This window comes from Neophocaena asiaeorientalis, unplaced genomic scaffold, assembly GCF_003031525.2.
Source record: "Neophocaena asiaeorientalis asiaeorientalis breed wild unplaced genomic scaffold, Neophocaena_asiaeorientalis_V1.1 scaffold1040, whole genome shotgun sequence".
NCBI classification, from domain to species: domain Eukaryota; kingdom Metazoa; phylum Chordata; class Mammalia; order Artiodactyla; family Phocoenidae; genus Neophocaena; species Neophocaena asiaeorientalis.
In genome coordinates, this window is record NW_020171694.1 from 198,695 (window position 1) to 215,394 (window position 16,700).

Sequence of the window (16,700 nt, forward strand, 5' to 3'; positions counted from 1 at the left end):
CCAACACAGCCAAAAATAAAATAAATAAATTTATAAAATAAATAAATAAAATAACTGAAATCATACAAGTATATGATTTCCAACCACACTGGAATATTAAATTAGAAATCACAAGGAAGGAAAGTTGAGAAATTAACAAATGTGCAAAAATTAAACAACAAACTCCTAAATAAACACTGTGTCAAAGAAGAAATCACAAGGGGAATTAGAAAATACTTCACAATGAATGAAAACAAAAACACAGCACACCAAAACTCATAGCATGCCCCTAAAAGCAGTGCTCAGAGGACAACTTATAGCTGTGAATGCTAATATTTTTAAAAAGACCTCAAATCAATAAAAAAGCCTTCTAGCTTAAAAAACTAGAAAGAGAAAAGCAAACTAAATCTAAAGCAAGCAGAAGAAAGAAAATAATAAAGAAATAGAACAAAAATAAATCAAACAGATAATTTTTTAAAAAACAATGAAGCCTAAAGTTGGTTCTTTGAAAAGAGCAACAAAATTGACAAATCTTTAGAACTAGACAAGAAAAAAAGAGAAAACTCAACCTACTAAAATCATCAATGAAAGAAGTGACATTAATACCAACTTCACAGAAATAAAATGGATTATGAGAAAAAACTATGAAAAACTGTACAACAACAAATTAGATAACCTAGATTCAATGGACACATTTTTAAGAAGACACAACTAAAATGACTCAAGAAAAAACAGAAAAAGACTCATAACAAGTAAAGAGATTTAATTAATAATAAAAAAATACTTGCCACAAAGAAAAGTCCAGGACCAGGTGGCTTCACTGGTAAATTTTACATAATGTTTGAAGAAGAATTAACACCAATCTTTCTCAAATTCTTCCAAAAAATTGAGGAACACCTCCCAACTCAATCTATGAGGCCAGCATTACCCTGATACCAAAGTCAAACAAAGACACTACAAGAAAACTACACATCAATATCCCTTAGGAACATAGACAGAAATATCCTCAACGAAATACTAGCAAACCAAATCCAGCAGCTTAATAGGAGGATTACACACCATGACCAAGTGGTATTTCTCTCAGGAATACAAGGGTGGTTTAATATGAAAACTAATCAATCTAATACACCATATTAAAAGAATAAAGGAAAAACTCCACACAATCATCTCAGTTGATACAGAAAAAGTATCTGACCAAACCCAACATCCTTTTCCAATAAAAATACTCAACAAGGGGCTTCCCTGGTGGCGCAGTGGTTGAGAGTCCGCCTGCCAATGCAGGGGACACAGGTTCGTGCCCCGGTCCGGGAGGATCCCACATGCTGCAGAGCGGCTGGGCCCATGAGCCATGGCTGCTGAGCCTGCGCGTCTGGAGCCTGTATTCCACAGCAGGAGAGGCCACAACAGTGAGAGGCCCGCGTACCGCAAAAAACAAAACAAAACAAAACAAAACAAAAAAAAACACCTCAACAAAGCAGGAGTAGAAGGGAATTCGTACCCAATAAAAGACATCTACAAAAGCCCCAGAGCTAACATCATACTTCATAGTGAAAAGCTAAATGCCTTCCTCTTACGATCAAAAATAAGACAAGGATGTCTACTCTCACTACTTCTATTCAACATTTTACTGGAGGTTCTAGTCAATTAAGCAAGAAAAGAAAAGAAACCTATGTCAGAAAGGAAAAATAAAACTATCTCCTTGTAGATGAAATGCTCTTATACAAAGAATAACTATAAAAGCAATAACCATAAAAGGAAAAACTGAATAAACTTGGCTTAATAAACATTAAAAATTTTCTGTTCACCAAGACACCTGTAAAAAAAAATCAAAAGGCAAGCAACAAACTGACGCAATATTCATAAAACATGTATCTTGTAAAGCACTTGTATGCAGAATACAAAGAAATCCTAAAACATAACGAAGACAAACAGTAGAAAAAAATGAGCAAAAGATTTGAGAAGATATTTCATAACAGCTAGATAACTTGCCACAAGCATATGAAATGATACTCAATATTATTTATTATCAGAAGTGTAAGTTAGAAACATAATAGCATACTAATCCGCATCTACTTGAATCGTAAAAAGTATTGTACAAGACTGACAACAATAAATGGTAGCAAGGATGTAGAACAATGAGGACTCTCATATTTTGCTGATGGGAATGTAATTTTGGTAAAAGTTGAGCACTTTCTAATAAACAACACATAGCCCTCTGATCCAATAATTTCACTTCTAAGTTTTTAAACAAGAGAAATACAAACATGTCCACAAGGTACTTTTACCAAAATGTTCCTGGCAGCTTTATTTACAATAGCCCCAAACTGGGAACAACGAAAATGCTCAGCAACAGAAAGATGAATATTGTGGGTTTTGCTTTGTTTTTTACAGTGGAATAATAATCAGAAACAGAAAGCAACAATTACTAATATCATCAACAACATGAAAGAATCTCACAGACACTGAGCAATGGCAGACACAAAAGAGTATGCATTTGGTGATGGCATTAAAAAGGCAGAGGCAAAAATAATCTAAGGAGAAAAAAAAATCAGAATAAAAGTTGCCTTGAGGAAAGGAAATGTCCTATATTGTGATACGGGTGTAGATTTGTCAAAACTTACAGCTAAGATCTATGTATTTCAAAGTATATAAAATTTACCTAAATAAACACCTGTAAAAAGTTCTTATGAATAACAACTAACCAGGTAGGAGTGGGTGGAGGTATAGATCAAAGAAGACAGACAAAGTGTTAATAACTACTAAAACTGAGTGATGGTTATATGGAGATTCATGATACCATTGTTTACTTTGTGCATATGTTTGATATTTTCCATTAAAAAATAAGAAGAACAAAAATCCTGACTATGAGAGCTACTGACAGGGTTCAATACGAGGAAACTGCCGAATATAGTCAAAACAGAGTAGGACAGAATCAAATGAGAAAAGCAAACAGAATACTAGAAAAAGAGGGAAAGAGGAACATAAACTAAGCAATCTCAGAGAGCAGTCCTCCACATTTTCAAACACTATAAGAAAACAACAGAAAGTTCCACTTAAGCCAAAACCTGTCTTTAACCAAAGCTCCTTCTAAAAGTTTAGGAAGACAAATTTCACATTAAAAAGTAACAGAAATCAGACCAGAGCCCATATAGTTATCATAAGAAGAAGAAAAAAGAGAAGCAGAATAAAATCCCTAATTTCCTACAAACAATAAAATTATAAAAAGTAACCCCATAAAGACAGATCACAACTATAAACCATTTCCAAGGAAAGGTTAAAACCACTAATATAAAAACAAATTTAACTGGAATTCAGGGGGGTGGGGATGAAGTGACAGAAGTCAGAAAAAAATTAAAAAGTAAAAAAAAAATTATTTCATAAATGAAGACTAAAGAAAAAAGAACAAAGAAGTAAATGAACACAACAGAAAAAAGACATATTTCTAAACATTAAAAAAATGCAGATTCAAGAAAAACTGATCAAATATTGAAGAGAGTCAAAGATCAGACACTCAAAAGTACAACAAGAAAACTTTCCAGAAACAGAAGTTTGAAACCATGTATTGAAAGACACAGACATGAGAATAGCAACCCAAAAAGACAAATACCAAGACAGTCTAGTATGAGCTACTAGAACTTTAAATTACTGAATTTTAAGAAATGGGGGAAAAATTCTTTGGACATATAGGCAAGATAGACATAGGCAAACTTTTTCTTACAGAATCAGAAAGTAAATATTTTAGGCTTACAAACCATACGGTGAAAGTTATATGAAATTCAAATATCAATGTCCACAGCCATGCTCACTGGTTTCCAAATTGTCTATGGCATTGCATAGCATAAGCAGCCAAAGACAATATGTAAATGAATAGACATAGCTGTGTACAAAAAAAGTGTTTACAAGCACAGGCAGTCAGCCCATGGGCAGTAGTTTGCAGACCCCTGATTTAGGCATGCACTAAGTGACTTTATAATGGACAGAATATGAGACTATTCTAAATTTTTCAATAGCAACGCTTTATGCCAGAAAAAAATGGAGTAACATATTTAAAATAAAATAATCAAGGGAAGAACATGTAAACTGGCCTTCCCTGGTGGCACAGTGGTTAAGGATCCGCCTGCCAATGCAGGGGACATGGGTTCAAGCCCTGGTACAGGAAGATCCCACATGCTGCAGAGCAACCAAGCCTGTGCGCTGCAACTACTGAGCCTGCGCTCTAGAGCCTGCAAGCCACAACTACTGAGCCCGTGCGCCTAGAGCCCATGCTCCACAACGAGAAGTCATCACAATGAGAAGCCTGCACATCACAACGAAGAGTAGCCCCCACTGGCTGCAACTACAGAAAGCCCACCTGCAGCAACTAAGACCAAACGCAGCCCCACCTCCTGCCCAAAAAAAAAGAACATGTAAACCAAGGATTTTACATCCAACAAAAATAACCTGTAAAGGGACTTACCTGGTGGCCGAATGCCAATGCAAGGGACATGGGTTCGATCCCTGGTCCGGGAAGATCCCACATGCTGTGGAGCAACTAAGCCCGCGAGCCACAACTACTGAGCCTGAGCCCTAGAGCCCGTGAGCCACAAGTACTGAGCCCACGTGCCACAAGTACTGTAGCCCATGCACCTAGAGCCCACAACAAGAAAAGTCACCGCAATGAGAAGCCCACACACAGCCCCCCTCGCCACAACTAGAGAAAGGCTACGTGCAGCAACGAAGACCCAATGCAACCAAAAATAAATAAATAAATTTATAACCAAAAAAACAAAAGATAACCTGATCAGCCCCATATTTAAAAAAAAATTAAATTGCAGGAAAAGTCTCCAACATAGAGAATTCCAGACCCAGATGACTTCACTGGAGAATCCTACCAAACATCTTAATAAAAACAAAACAAACAACAAACTCTTCCAGAAAACAGAAGGGAACACTTCCCAACTTGTTTTATGAGGCCAGCATTACCTGACCAAAACCAAAAATACATATCAATTGGGCCAAATACTGATCAGAAATTGCCTACATAATATCTGCAATAGTCTAATTTTATTACCTAAACATAAAATATAAAAGGAAGAGTTTTACACATACATATACAGCCTCATCTTGCTAACTCCACTACTTATGTTAGAAATTAACCATCCTCTAGGTTCTTTAGAGCTCCATTACTAGATAAATTCTTTTCTATTACCAGTAAAAATAGAATAATACAAGTAAAGATTGGGAAATGAGTACATCAGGGAAATAAATCTACTACTAATGAATGAAGTAGATACAATTTAAGTAGATTACATCACAAAACAAACATAGCAATGGGTGCAACAACATTTTAAGCTTAAGAACTCATGACATTGGGGGGCGAGTATATAATGTAAAACATTTCCACTTTTCAACATTTGAACCAGATCTCATCTCAGGAATAGAAAAAGCTGATTGTTCAGCAATTTAAAACCAAGCAATTAAGTTTGCTTTCTATGTATCTGCAGCCCAGCTAAAAAGATTGGGCGTGGGGGCCTCTTCCAAATTGCAACATTAATTCTTCTAGCTTTTGTATCATCTATAAATTTCAGACTATCATCCAACAGCTTTCTCAACACTTTCACTCTGCACCTCAAATTCAACTTACCCAAGGCTGAATTCACCTTTCTGATCCCACCACTGGACCGCCAGGGTAGTCCCCCTACTATATTCTGTTTTTTTTTTAATAAAATGAGCTCAGCTTTTTTTTTTTTTTTTTTTGGCTGCATTGGGTCTTCGTAGCAGTGTGTGGGCTTCTCATTGTGGGGGCTTCTCTTGTTGTGGCTCTAGGTGTGTGGGCTTCAGTAGTTGTGGCATGCAGGCTCAGTAGTTGAGGCTTGTGGGCTCTAGAGTACAGGCTCAGGAGTTGTGGCACACAGGCTTAGTTGCTCCGCGGCATGTGGGATTTTCCCGGACCAGGGCTCGAACCCATGTCCCCTGCATTGTCAGGCGGATTCTTAACCACTGTGCCACCAGGGAAGCCCCCCCCCCACTATATTCTTAATCACAAGTAATCTGCCTAATCAATGAAGCCAGAAACCATCCTAAACACCTAGTCATTCTTCCCTTCCCTTGTCCCCTACAGTCAATCACCAAATCCTCATGATTCTACCTCTAAAATATTTCTCAGTCTTCCCCCTTTAAATCCATCCTCTGCACTCTACAAATCTGCCTGTTCCATCCCACGAACTCTCTTCAAAATAAAGACTAAACTCTAGCAATATATATAAAACCCTCCAAGATCTACCTCTCCAAGTCTTTTTTCACTGCTATTTGCTGCCTCACTCTTTGCACTCCAGTAATAATAGTTTCTTGCCCACACTGTGCTGTATCATGCTTCTGCTTTTCTCTATACCTCAAATATTCCTTCCTTTCAACTAATTCTTATCCTCATCATTTAAAGCTCAGCCCAAGTATCATGCACCCCAATAAGTAACCACCCCCACATGCCCATGCCTGTGTAAACTGGTGATTATCTCTCCTTAGCTCTTAACAAATCGTACTGAAATAATCTATTTATATTATCTTTAACTGCACTAAACTGTAAGAGTGTTGAAGGCCGAGATCTTATCTGTAACTCCAACAACCCGGTACACATGAAAGCTCAACCTTTGTTGAACTGAACTATAATTTTTCTCATTTCCCTCAAAGAGACAAGAGAATAGGGGAAAAAATATGTCACTGAAACACAAAATCCTCACTGCAGTAATCAATTCTTGCTCACAAAAAAAGCAAGAATAAAACTAAAAATATTCCTTCCTCATAAGATTTCCTTCCTTTTCACAAAATCCCTGACCCCAAGCAATATTTGATGACAACAATTATGGCTGCAAATTGTCTTGTGCTAACAAGATTATAATAATGATACAAGCATAAACTCAGTTGATAGTTCGCTGTTGAGGTCTTGAGTACACAATTTTCTATCAAAACAACAAAACAGCACATTATATATGAAGGATTCTTAACAAATTATCTAGGACTAATCTAATGTGCATTCTTTCAAATTTTTGCTGAATAAAAGAGAGAAAAGGGAAACGAAAGTGGACAAAAAATATGAATAAGAAAATTGTAAAAAGATCACAAATCAAACTTTAAAGGCAACAAAGTCTGGGTTTCCCCATAAAATTTAGGCATATATAAGTTATAAATTGCCTATATAAAGAAAATATGCATGCAAAGTTCTGGAGTAGGCTCCTGAGGGAGTTACTAGAGGAAGAGCCCCTGGACTGGGCGGTATCAGTCCTGAATCTATCACTAGTTAGCTGTAACACTGATTAGACACTAATTAAGTCATGCAATCATTCTAGCATTTCATTTCCTCAACAGCAAAAGAAGTTATTGGACTTCAGATCTATGCATTTTACTACATGTAAATTTTACCTAAAAAGAGAGCTGTCACAACAGGAGATGAGTCATTAATTAATCTGAGCTGTTTTCATCCTTCTATCGCATACAACTTATCTAGAAGCACCCTAATTAAGACCAACACTTACTACATGTTAAAAAGTCTTCAGCTCACTCATCATTAAGGAAACAAAGACTAGACGACCCTTTTAGTCTCCTCTAGCTCTAAATTTCTGAGTTTGTTAATTTATAGTCTATTATAAATGGTATCACTACTCAATTTACACTCATGAAAGAAAAAGCTAAAAATCACTGCCTTAGTTGACACCAAATGACAAAAATATCAGTATCTGTTTTCACTATATTTCCAGTTGAATAATCTGAAATCAACAGGTTCAGATACTACAACTGTCCACTTTTACTCTCCTTCCTTTACTACTTTCCCAAGCCCTTCATTGAATGACTTTACAGAAAGAAGAGATTTCTTGGTCCCTCCCACTTATCACCTAATGAAAGTCAAAAGTCAACTAGGGCAGGAGGATTAAGTAGAGGAGGATTATATAAAGCATCAACTCCAAGACAGGGAGATTCTTTTCCTTGAACCCTGCCCAACAAAGTATGTGATAAAGTGGTCTTTTTAGGTTATTATTATGTGATACATAACTTTCTCTCCTTTTTTAAACTAGATAATGGAATTCTTCAAAAACTACTAAATATAAACATAATCAAAAATACTTGAAAAAAAAAAAGCTGCTGAGTTGGGTTGATAAAATTATGGCTCTTCTTCCTCTTAAAGTTTTCTTCAATGAACAACAACCAAAAAAAAAAAGAGTTTTTTCTAAAACCATGGTCAATTAATTTTCTCTGGGTTGTTAGATTATTGATGACTAAAATGCTCAATGAAAATATGAAATGATTTTTTAAAGATGGCATTATTTCGTTTGTTGATCACTGAAAATACAGCCACTCACATACATGTTTTAAAATACTATTATCAGGACCCCAACTTAAAACTTTGCATGTACTCACCAGAAATACCATTAGGGCAAAATCAATATTTGTTATGTACTGAATGAGACAGTATGTACTTCTGCTGAGGACAGACTTGTATTTCTCTCACCTAAGCTTTAAAGCAACAGTAATTTGGAGACTGTTCTAATTTTAACTAACTGCAGTAAGTATAATGTACACATCTTGTAAAAAGAAGCATTCTATTACACAGCATGAAAGAAATTCATACCAATAAAACTTTATAACAAAATGTGCTATTTTAGAAAAAATATAGTTATGAATTCATAAGAACTGAGTACTATAATATTCATTAGAAACTTGTCAAAAGCACATGGGAGGGCTTCCCTGGTGGCGCAGTGGTTAAGAATCCACCTGCCAATGCAGGAGACACGGGTTCGAGCCCTGGTCCGGCAAGATCCCACACGCCGCAGAGCAACTCAGCCTGTGCGCCACAACTACTGAGCGTGCACTCTAGAGCCGGCGAGCCACAACTACTGAAGCCCACGAGCCTAGAGCCCGTGCTCCACAAGAGAAGCCACCGCGATGAGAAGCCCATGCACCACAGTGAAGAGTAGCCCCCGCTCGCCGCAACTAGCGAAAGCCCACGCAATGCAACAAAGACCCAATGCAACCAAAAAGAAATAATAAAATCATATTAAAAAGCTATTAATGAGATTTAAAAAAAAAAGCACATGGGAAACCTGTCACTCCAGTGTATCACTTTTCATCATATTACTATCCTTTCTATGGAATATATTCCAATATATGCAATTTTTAAAATTTATAGGAGTTACCTGTATACATGCAAGTTACAGTGTACTTATCGGATACATTAAAGAAAATTTGAAGAATAAAAAAGTGAAGTTAATTTTGGCAGAATTTTCCTAAGAATGCTTTTTAAGTAGTTCTCACCAAAATTGGGCAAGGGGAGAGATATAACTATTCCTTCAATAAAAGCTTCTATTTAAAGAAATTAATTTTATATTCAACTTACTCTCAGGCCAGCAGAAATACGGAACTCTCAGAACACATTAAGTTGATAATAAAAGAATCAATGAGATGTTGGCAAAAAGGAAAAATAGTTATTAATTAAAAATCTTTGAGTACCTGAAATAATTTCCTACTATTCTTATTAATACTACCTACCAAAGAAAAACTAATCATTATGATTGAGATAAACCGAAGACAAAAAGTTTTAAGAAGAGTTTTAAGAATTTTAATCTAAATTACTAGTCAAAGATGAGGTAAGATCATAATTCTCTAACAGAAGTGCCCTCTTGTTTGCTACTACTAAAAAAGTAAAATAAAGTAAAATGGTATATTACCAATGAGGGAAAAACGCATGATTGTTTGAAATGTGATTATATTTTTCAAATAATTTTTATCAGTACATCAGAAAATTAAAGGATTTTACTGTATAATTATCTTATTTAACAAAATACACTAAAGCAGGTACTTGTAAAGTCAGTGTGAAGTTAATCAATTTCAACTCAATAGAATAATCATATATATTTGGGGAATATCAGAAAGAAAGCAATTATTACTGAAACAAATAATCACAGTTGCTCTCAACTGAAAAGATACTTATTGGTTCTGTATATTTTTCTTTAACAAATAATATACTCTTCTTTTAATAAAATATATTTTGAATTCCTACTTAAACATTACTTTAACTGGTCAACACGAGAAACTTAAAATATCATGTCATGATGCTAACAGATTCTTAATATCCCTTTCTTATTTATTTTTAGCAATGATTCTGCCTTTTTAGTTTCCAATTTCTCCATATAGAAGTATTTAGTCCAAAGAAAGAAAACATTCTTCCTAAACTATATATAAGCCACTATTACTAAGTATAATCCCAATTATTTCTGAAGTATTCAAGTGCCTTCTATTAGTACAATTTTACATTTCTTTAATCAAAGTAATAAACACAGTTCCTTGTCCTAAAATTATTATAGCTATTATGGAAACCTGACTGCTAGAACCTCAAGTCAAAGCACAGTTGATGATTCATGTTTAATCTAGATAAACTTCCTTTTCTATAATTTCTCTAAATGAATACAGGAGAGCCTATGATTACCATAAAACCTGGGGTCCCTAATATAGTTAACTGGCCTACTGTGACCTTATATTAAAGTTAAAAGACTTTTTATGTAAATATTTTACAACACTTTCTTTTTCAATGGCATTTTAGTGCTTTCCTTCACTCTTTTCTAAAGATACCATACTAAATGGGGACCTGCAGATGAGGTAAATAAACAAAAGGGCAGGCCAAAGCTATAAACCACGTTTGTCCTTAAGGTCCTTCTTTTTGGGACCACACCTAGTCTCACTCCTCATTACTGTCAGTCAGATTCACAAGATTCCCAAAGGACCCCAAGAGGCCCAAGCTTCTCACTATAACTCTACTCCCACCATGCCTTTCTCCCTCAGACAATGTTCCTACATGCCACACCTCTCCTGATCACAGCCAATGCAAAGAAGCTTACTTCTGTTGTTCCACTGCCTCTGAACCGTCACCTGTTTGTGGTATCAGCAAATTTATTTGATAAACTAATCTGTGCTAATATTGCCAATAAAAGGCAATAGTTTAAAGTTTTTCTTCCAGAGAATTTGTAATTTTAAACGAAACATTTTAGAAAGAATTCCATAACACAAAGGAGAGACACAAATAAAGTTTGGCATTGGCAATTCTCAGATTATACCACACAGTCAACCACCTAGTCCACCTATTTGTAATGTAGATCCAATTATAATTTAATACAATTTAAATTAAAAATTAATGTAGTCATAAACCAGTAGTGAATATATGTCTGGCTTAGATATATGTCTCACGGCAAATGTAAAGTGGAAACTAAAAGTTGTATGGTTTTATCTTAAGTCCCATCTCTGTTAAATCTTCTCATCTTCAAAGCAGAGCAAATGACCCCTGTAGCCAATCCAGTTAAAATGGTCAGGTAACCTACACAAAAGAATTACTTAGAGAATATCATATATGAGGTCTTCTTAGAACATCTGGTATTTATGACTTTCTACTTTATGCTTTTACAACAACTCAGTAACTTACAAATTTAGTTAGATATTGTTTATTCAAACCACTTTTTCTTTATCGCATTAATCGAAAAATCTCTTATGAATGAGATAAATTTATACCATTTTATTCAATCTGCAATTAATCCTATAGTTACAAGTCTAGAGTCTAGAACATCCTTTCTGAACAAAAGAGCCAAGTTTTTTTTTAAATCAGAATTGGATGGATTCTGCTAATATAATAATCTTGTGAGGAATCCTCTTGACCAGAAATCTCAAACATCGGATCAGCTAGATGAATTTCGGAAAGATAAAACACCCCTAATTCTTAATTTCTTAATAGTGAGAAAAGAATAACCTTACTAGCTCAAATGAAGTGTCCAAGAGACACTACGTAGAATATTATAAAACCCACCAATTCTATTTGGTTTTTCTATGCAATCCTATTTAGAACTTCTGTACAGCTACAAGTCCACAAAGGTTAAGGACTATACCACTTAGAGCTTTCACAGCCTTTCAACGTATACTGGGAAGAATATTAAAAGAATCAAATGAATGAAGAATTAAAACAATTTGGAAGAGTTCTTGAAGACGAAGTCTACAAACAGTGCTCACTCAGCGATCCGTAAAACAAATTTTATTTAAAACATTAATGCTTCATAAACTACCCAAAAAGATCATTAAAGTACAGATAAAACCTACACTAGACCAATAATTTATTTTACATCCTTTTAAGTCAAATATTTGGCCCTATTTTTTAAACAAATTGACTGAGCAAGTACCCAGTATGCCCTCACCTCCACTTCCCACCCCCTGTTCTTTTGGTTTTGAAGATAAGTATGAAGTTCAACACAATCCTAAAAGACTGCTTCACCTAAGAGCTACATTTTGCCTTGACTTTCTTTATGACCTTGGGGGGGAATCTACTAAATGACAATTGTAATAATGTTTGTGTGTTCCTGTTTATTAATGAAATTTAATCCTAATATGCAAACAACAGTGAAGTCTTTTAAACTGAACCTAGAGAGCTGAAAGCCTTTGAGTTACAAACATCAAATGACGTGTAATGTGAACCACATTTTCAAAACTTAATTTAACTAGTTTAAAAAAAAAAAACTACAAAGGCCCCAAATTCAACAATATTGAAAAAACAAATTCTGAAAAATACCAACAGTCTCCTTATTACTTCTCTTTATGGACAACTGGTCTGCAATGTGGAAAAGAACAAGAAGGAGGAATAAAAGTAGCTTTAACTAGCCATTTCCTTGCTTTTATAAGGATAACAGCTGGACAACAAATGAAAACTTAAAACTTGGCAAAGAATGGGGAGAGAGTATATAAAGAAATCTACAACCTGAAAATTACGAAGATAAATCTATCTTTTAAGTCACTAATTGTATACCTATGTTAGGCAGTAATCTTGGTATTGCCTTATTAGCATTGGAAAGGTAAATCCCTGCCTTGGAGGAACATCTACTAAGTACATTTCATTTCAGGATCTTAGTGCAGTTTAGGAGCAGTATCTCTGTACGTTTCCCTAAGGTACTCTAAAGTGCTTAACATCCTTCACACCTCCAGCCACCACTCAAGTGATAAGTAAATAAAGACGATTTACTTATACAATTATTTACCATGGAATTCTAGTCAAGAATACAAAAATAAGCATCTATACAGGCATTTGATACCCAAAGAAAGTGTAGAATACGAAGTACAGTAAGATTCACCCTTAATTGACCACTACAGAAACCAGAGGCCTTCCACATGGGCTGTTCTTTACCACCACTCTTAATTTGAAAAAGTTAACAATGTCAACTCAACATTTTAACAGTAGACAAACAGAACTTAGTGAAATCTCTTCTTCCAGATCCTCAAAAGGTATTTATAAAAACTGAGATAGAGCAACGCCCTCCCCCCGCAAAAGCACCCTACTAGAAAGAATGAAATAACTAAAACGTCAGACGGGTCAAGGTTAGAAAAGCTGATCTAACCCAATTACCGGGAGGGACGACCACAGGTTTTGGGACTACGAACGTGAGATCGGGATGGGGGTGGGTAGCAAAGTGAAATCTAACCCCAGAAATCACAACACAGGCCGCAGCCTGAGAGCCGAAGCTGGCGGGAAGTGAGCTCCCTTTCTGTTCCCAGGGGAAAGTCCAGAGAAGAGCGGCTCCACACAGCGGACGTACGAGGCGCCAACAGTGCATGACTACCAAGGCGCCGCAGCCGCTGGAGAACCCGGTTAAGAAGGGGAGGAGATCCCGGCAGACGGCCCTGGAAGAGAAGGACTAAGACTGGGAGCAGCGGCAGCGTCTGGACGAGTGGGATTACCTAACTGTGACGACAGAGAAGTGTCCTCAGGCTCCGGCGATGGTCCCGACTGCGCAACGCGTGGTGTCTTTCCCGCTTAGCCCGCAGCAGCAACAGAACCAGCTCCTTCAGCCAGTCGCCATTTCCCGCCTACCGACCTGCTGCACCGCACGGACGGGGACCCGGATGGAAAGCGGCCTCTCCGCGCAGGCGCTTTGACTTTCTCCTCCCCCTCCCGCCACAATTCCGCGAGGTGGGAGGGAAGGAATGCGGGCAGCCCCAGAGGCCAAAAAAAAAAAAAAAAAAGCCACCTCCCCCCAGCAAAAAAAAAGCCAACAAAACAACTTTACTTCCGTGAAAAGCGTTAGAGTTCCTGCCGCCGGAAGAAACTCAGTAGCTCGAATTCCTGACAAAAGCAGAACGCAGGGCCCTGGAACGGGATGAAGTAACAAGGACAAAATCTATCAGGCTATGGCAGTGCCTGGGGGATATTTGTACTTTAGGGGCCTCCGTAGCTGTGTGTAGTGGTCGCAAGGGGAGTAGGGAGTAAAGCGTTGGGAGCGGAGAGGCGGGGACCCGAAGGACGGTTTTTTCCTCCCGCTGCTAACGGAACTGTTTAGGCAGAACTGGGAGGGGGAGGGCGCCCTCGCCCCGGAGGCGGGGCTTAGGAACGCCTCGCGCAACCTGGCGACTAGGGTTTAGTAACCCGGGCTCGCCAGGTGGGTGGAGCCGAGTGGGACCGGGTGGTACTAACGGCTTGGCGCGCAGGAGGAGGTAGTGTGTAGACAGTACTGCCAGAGGCCAGGTTAAGACGAATCTTTCGTCTTTCCTGGGATACTGGTGGCCCCTGAAGATCCTCTTTCCACCTTGTTACCTAGAGGGCATAGCAGTTGCTCGTGGGTCATAGAGACCCACGCCACGCGTGTCGGCGGTGGTTCTGCTAAGTCAGATCATTCAGATGAATGGGTTGCTACCTGCAGGCCTGGTCGAAGGGCTGCCAACCTCACGAGGTGAAAATATATCAATCCGGAGCGTCCAGTCCTAGCTGAATGGCAGAAAACCAAGCGTAGTGATTGGTATCTGTCTACTAAAACTCCGGACCACTCTCGTTATTCAATCAAGAAATATTTATTGTAAAACCATAATGTGTTAGAACCATACTACATGCAAGGGATATAACAGTGAACAAGGCAGACACAGACACTGTCTTCCCAGAGTTCACAGTTTATTGAAGAAGACAGACAAACAGAATTTAAATACCGTGTGATAAAATGACTACAAGAAGGAGTTCATGACAGGCCTTTGTAAGAGCACAGGAGGTCTGGAAAGGCTTTTCATGAGATGATATCTAAGAGAGACAGAAAGACTTGATGTTACAAAGGAAGAGTGTCTAGGTAAAGGAAACAAGAGATGGAAAAGTCCAAATATGAGATTGCGTTGAGCATTTGGGGAAGTTGTTCTGTGCACTGGGGATGGAGAAGTTGAGGGGAAGACAGTGGAGAGAGATGAGGCTGAGAGGTAGGCAGAGAACATTGTGAATCTGGTTGTTGCTGTTTGAAAGTGTGGAGCAGGTGGGTTGTCTTCTGAAAGCCTTATATTCTACAGATCCTGTCTGTCAGAGCTCAGAATTCATTTGGATCCTAAATCTTCCTGCTACAAGAATGCTCTGTATGTGACATTTATTGAGAGCCTGTGGTATACAGCATGCAGAACTGGCAACAGTCCACAAAATAATAGGTTACTGTAAAACTAATTGAAAATCAACAGATAATTAATAATTATCCAGTGTGTATTATGGAAAGCAATAGAATATAAAGTAAACAGTTACCCCAATTGATTACTAAAATAATTATTAAATCAGGTTAAAATTGGAAATATTTCTGAAGAAAAAATTCAAGTAGTAATTGTTTCAAACCTTCATTCCTAAAACTTAAGTAAAATATGCTATTTACAAAGCGCTTTTATATGCATTTTGATTCTTCCAACTCTGAGGGATAGGTAGGTGATATTAGTCCCCCCATTCTTTAGTTGAAGACACTGAAAATTTTTTTAAAGGGGGGAAGAAAAAGGGAAAAACAGATACCTTATCCAAAGACAAGTGCAGTCAGCTAGTAAGAAATACAATCAGGATTAAAGTCCTCCTCCTGCTCATTACATCACATCCTACTGTGTCCTATGACAGTGTTACTATTGTTAGATGTTAAGATTAGAAAGGTTACTGGTAGTAAGCCTAAATGCTTTTGCAATTTCGTTAACATTTTAACACCGTTTACATCCAGCGGTCACTTTCTGCTAGCCTTTTTTTCTGCAGCATCAAAAGATCAAATGAGATTATTTATGTTTTCCTTTCTCCTTAAATGGTAGTTGTTAATGTCATTAAGCTTCAATAGCCCTGTCCAAGATTTTAGAATAAAATAAAGGTTTAAAAATATGGACTTTAAAAAAAGTGTGAAGTATATTTAGATGCAAAGCATTAACCATAGGAAAAAAATAATGCAAAAAACTAGCGGCATGTATCTGTTTTTTGGTTTTTTAAATAAATTTATTTATTTTTGGCTGCATTGGGTCTTCGTTGCTGCGCGTGGGCTTTTCTCTAGTTGTGGCAAGCGGGGGCTACTCTTCGTTGCGGTGTGCAGGCTTCTCATTGCAGTGGCTTCTCTTGTTGCAGAGCACAGGCTCTAGGCGCATGGGCTTCAGTAGTTGTGGCACACAGACTTCAGTAGTTGTGGCTCATGGGCTCTAGAGCACAGGCTCAGTAGTTGTGGCGCATGGGCTTCGTTGCTCCGCGGCATGTGGGTTCTTCCAGGACCAGGGCTCGAACCCGTGTTCCCTGCATTGGCAGGCGGATTCTCAACCACTGTGCCACCAGGAAAGCCCCTGTTTTTTTTTAAATTTAATTTATTTTATTTTTTTTATACAGCAGGTTCTTGTTAGTCATCCATTTTATACACATCAGTGTATACATGTCAATCCCAATCTCCCAGTTCATCCCGCCCCACCCCCCACTTTCC

At 37.5% G+C, this 16,700-nt stretch overlaps 1 protein-coding gene across 1 annotated transcript in view; it reads right to left on the minus strand.

Annotated features, from left to right (window-relative positions):
- The window catches only part of CTDSPL2 (CTD small phosphatase like 2), a 68,841-nt gene extending 54,886 nt beyond the window's left edge, over positions 1–13,955 (minus strand). The window contains exon 1 of the mRNA XM_024747540.1: positions 13,711–13,955. The gene's annotated coding sequence lies outside the window, so the exon portion shown is untranslated. The remainder of the gene's footprint in view (positions 1–13,710) is intronic.
- Positions 13,956–16,700: the final 2,745 nt, after the last annotated feature.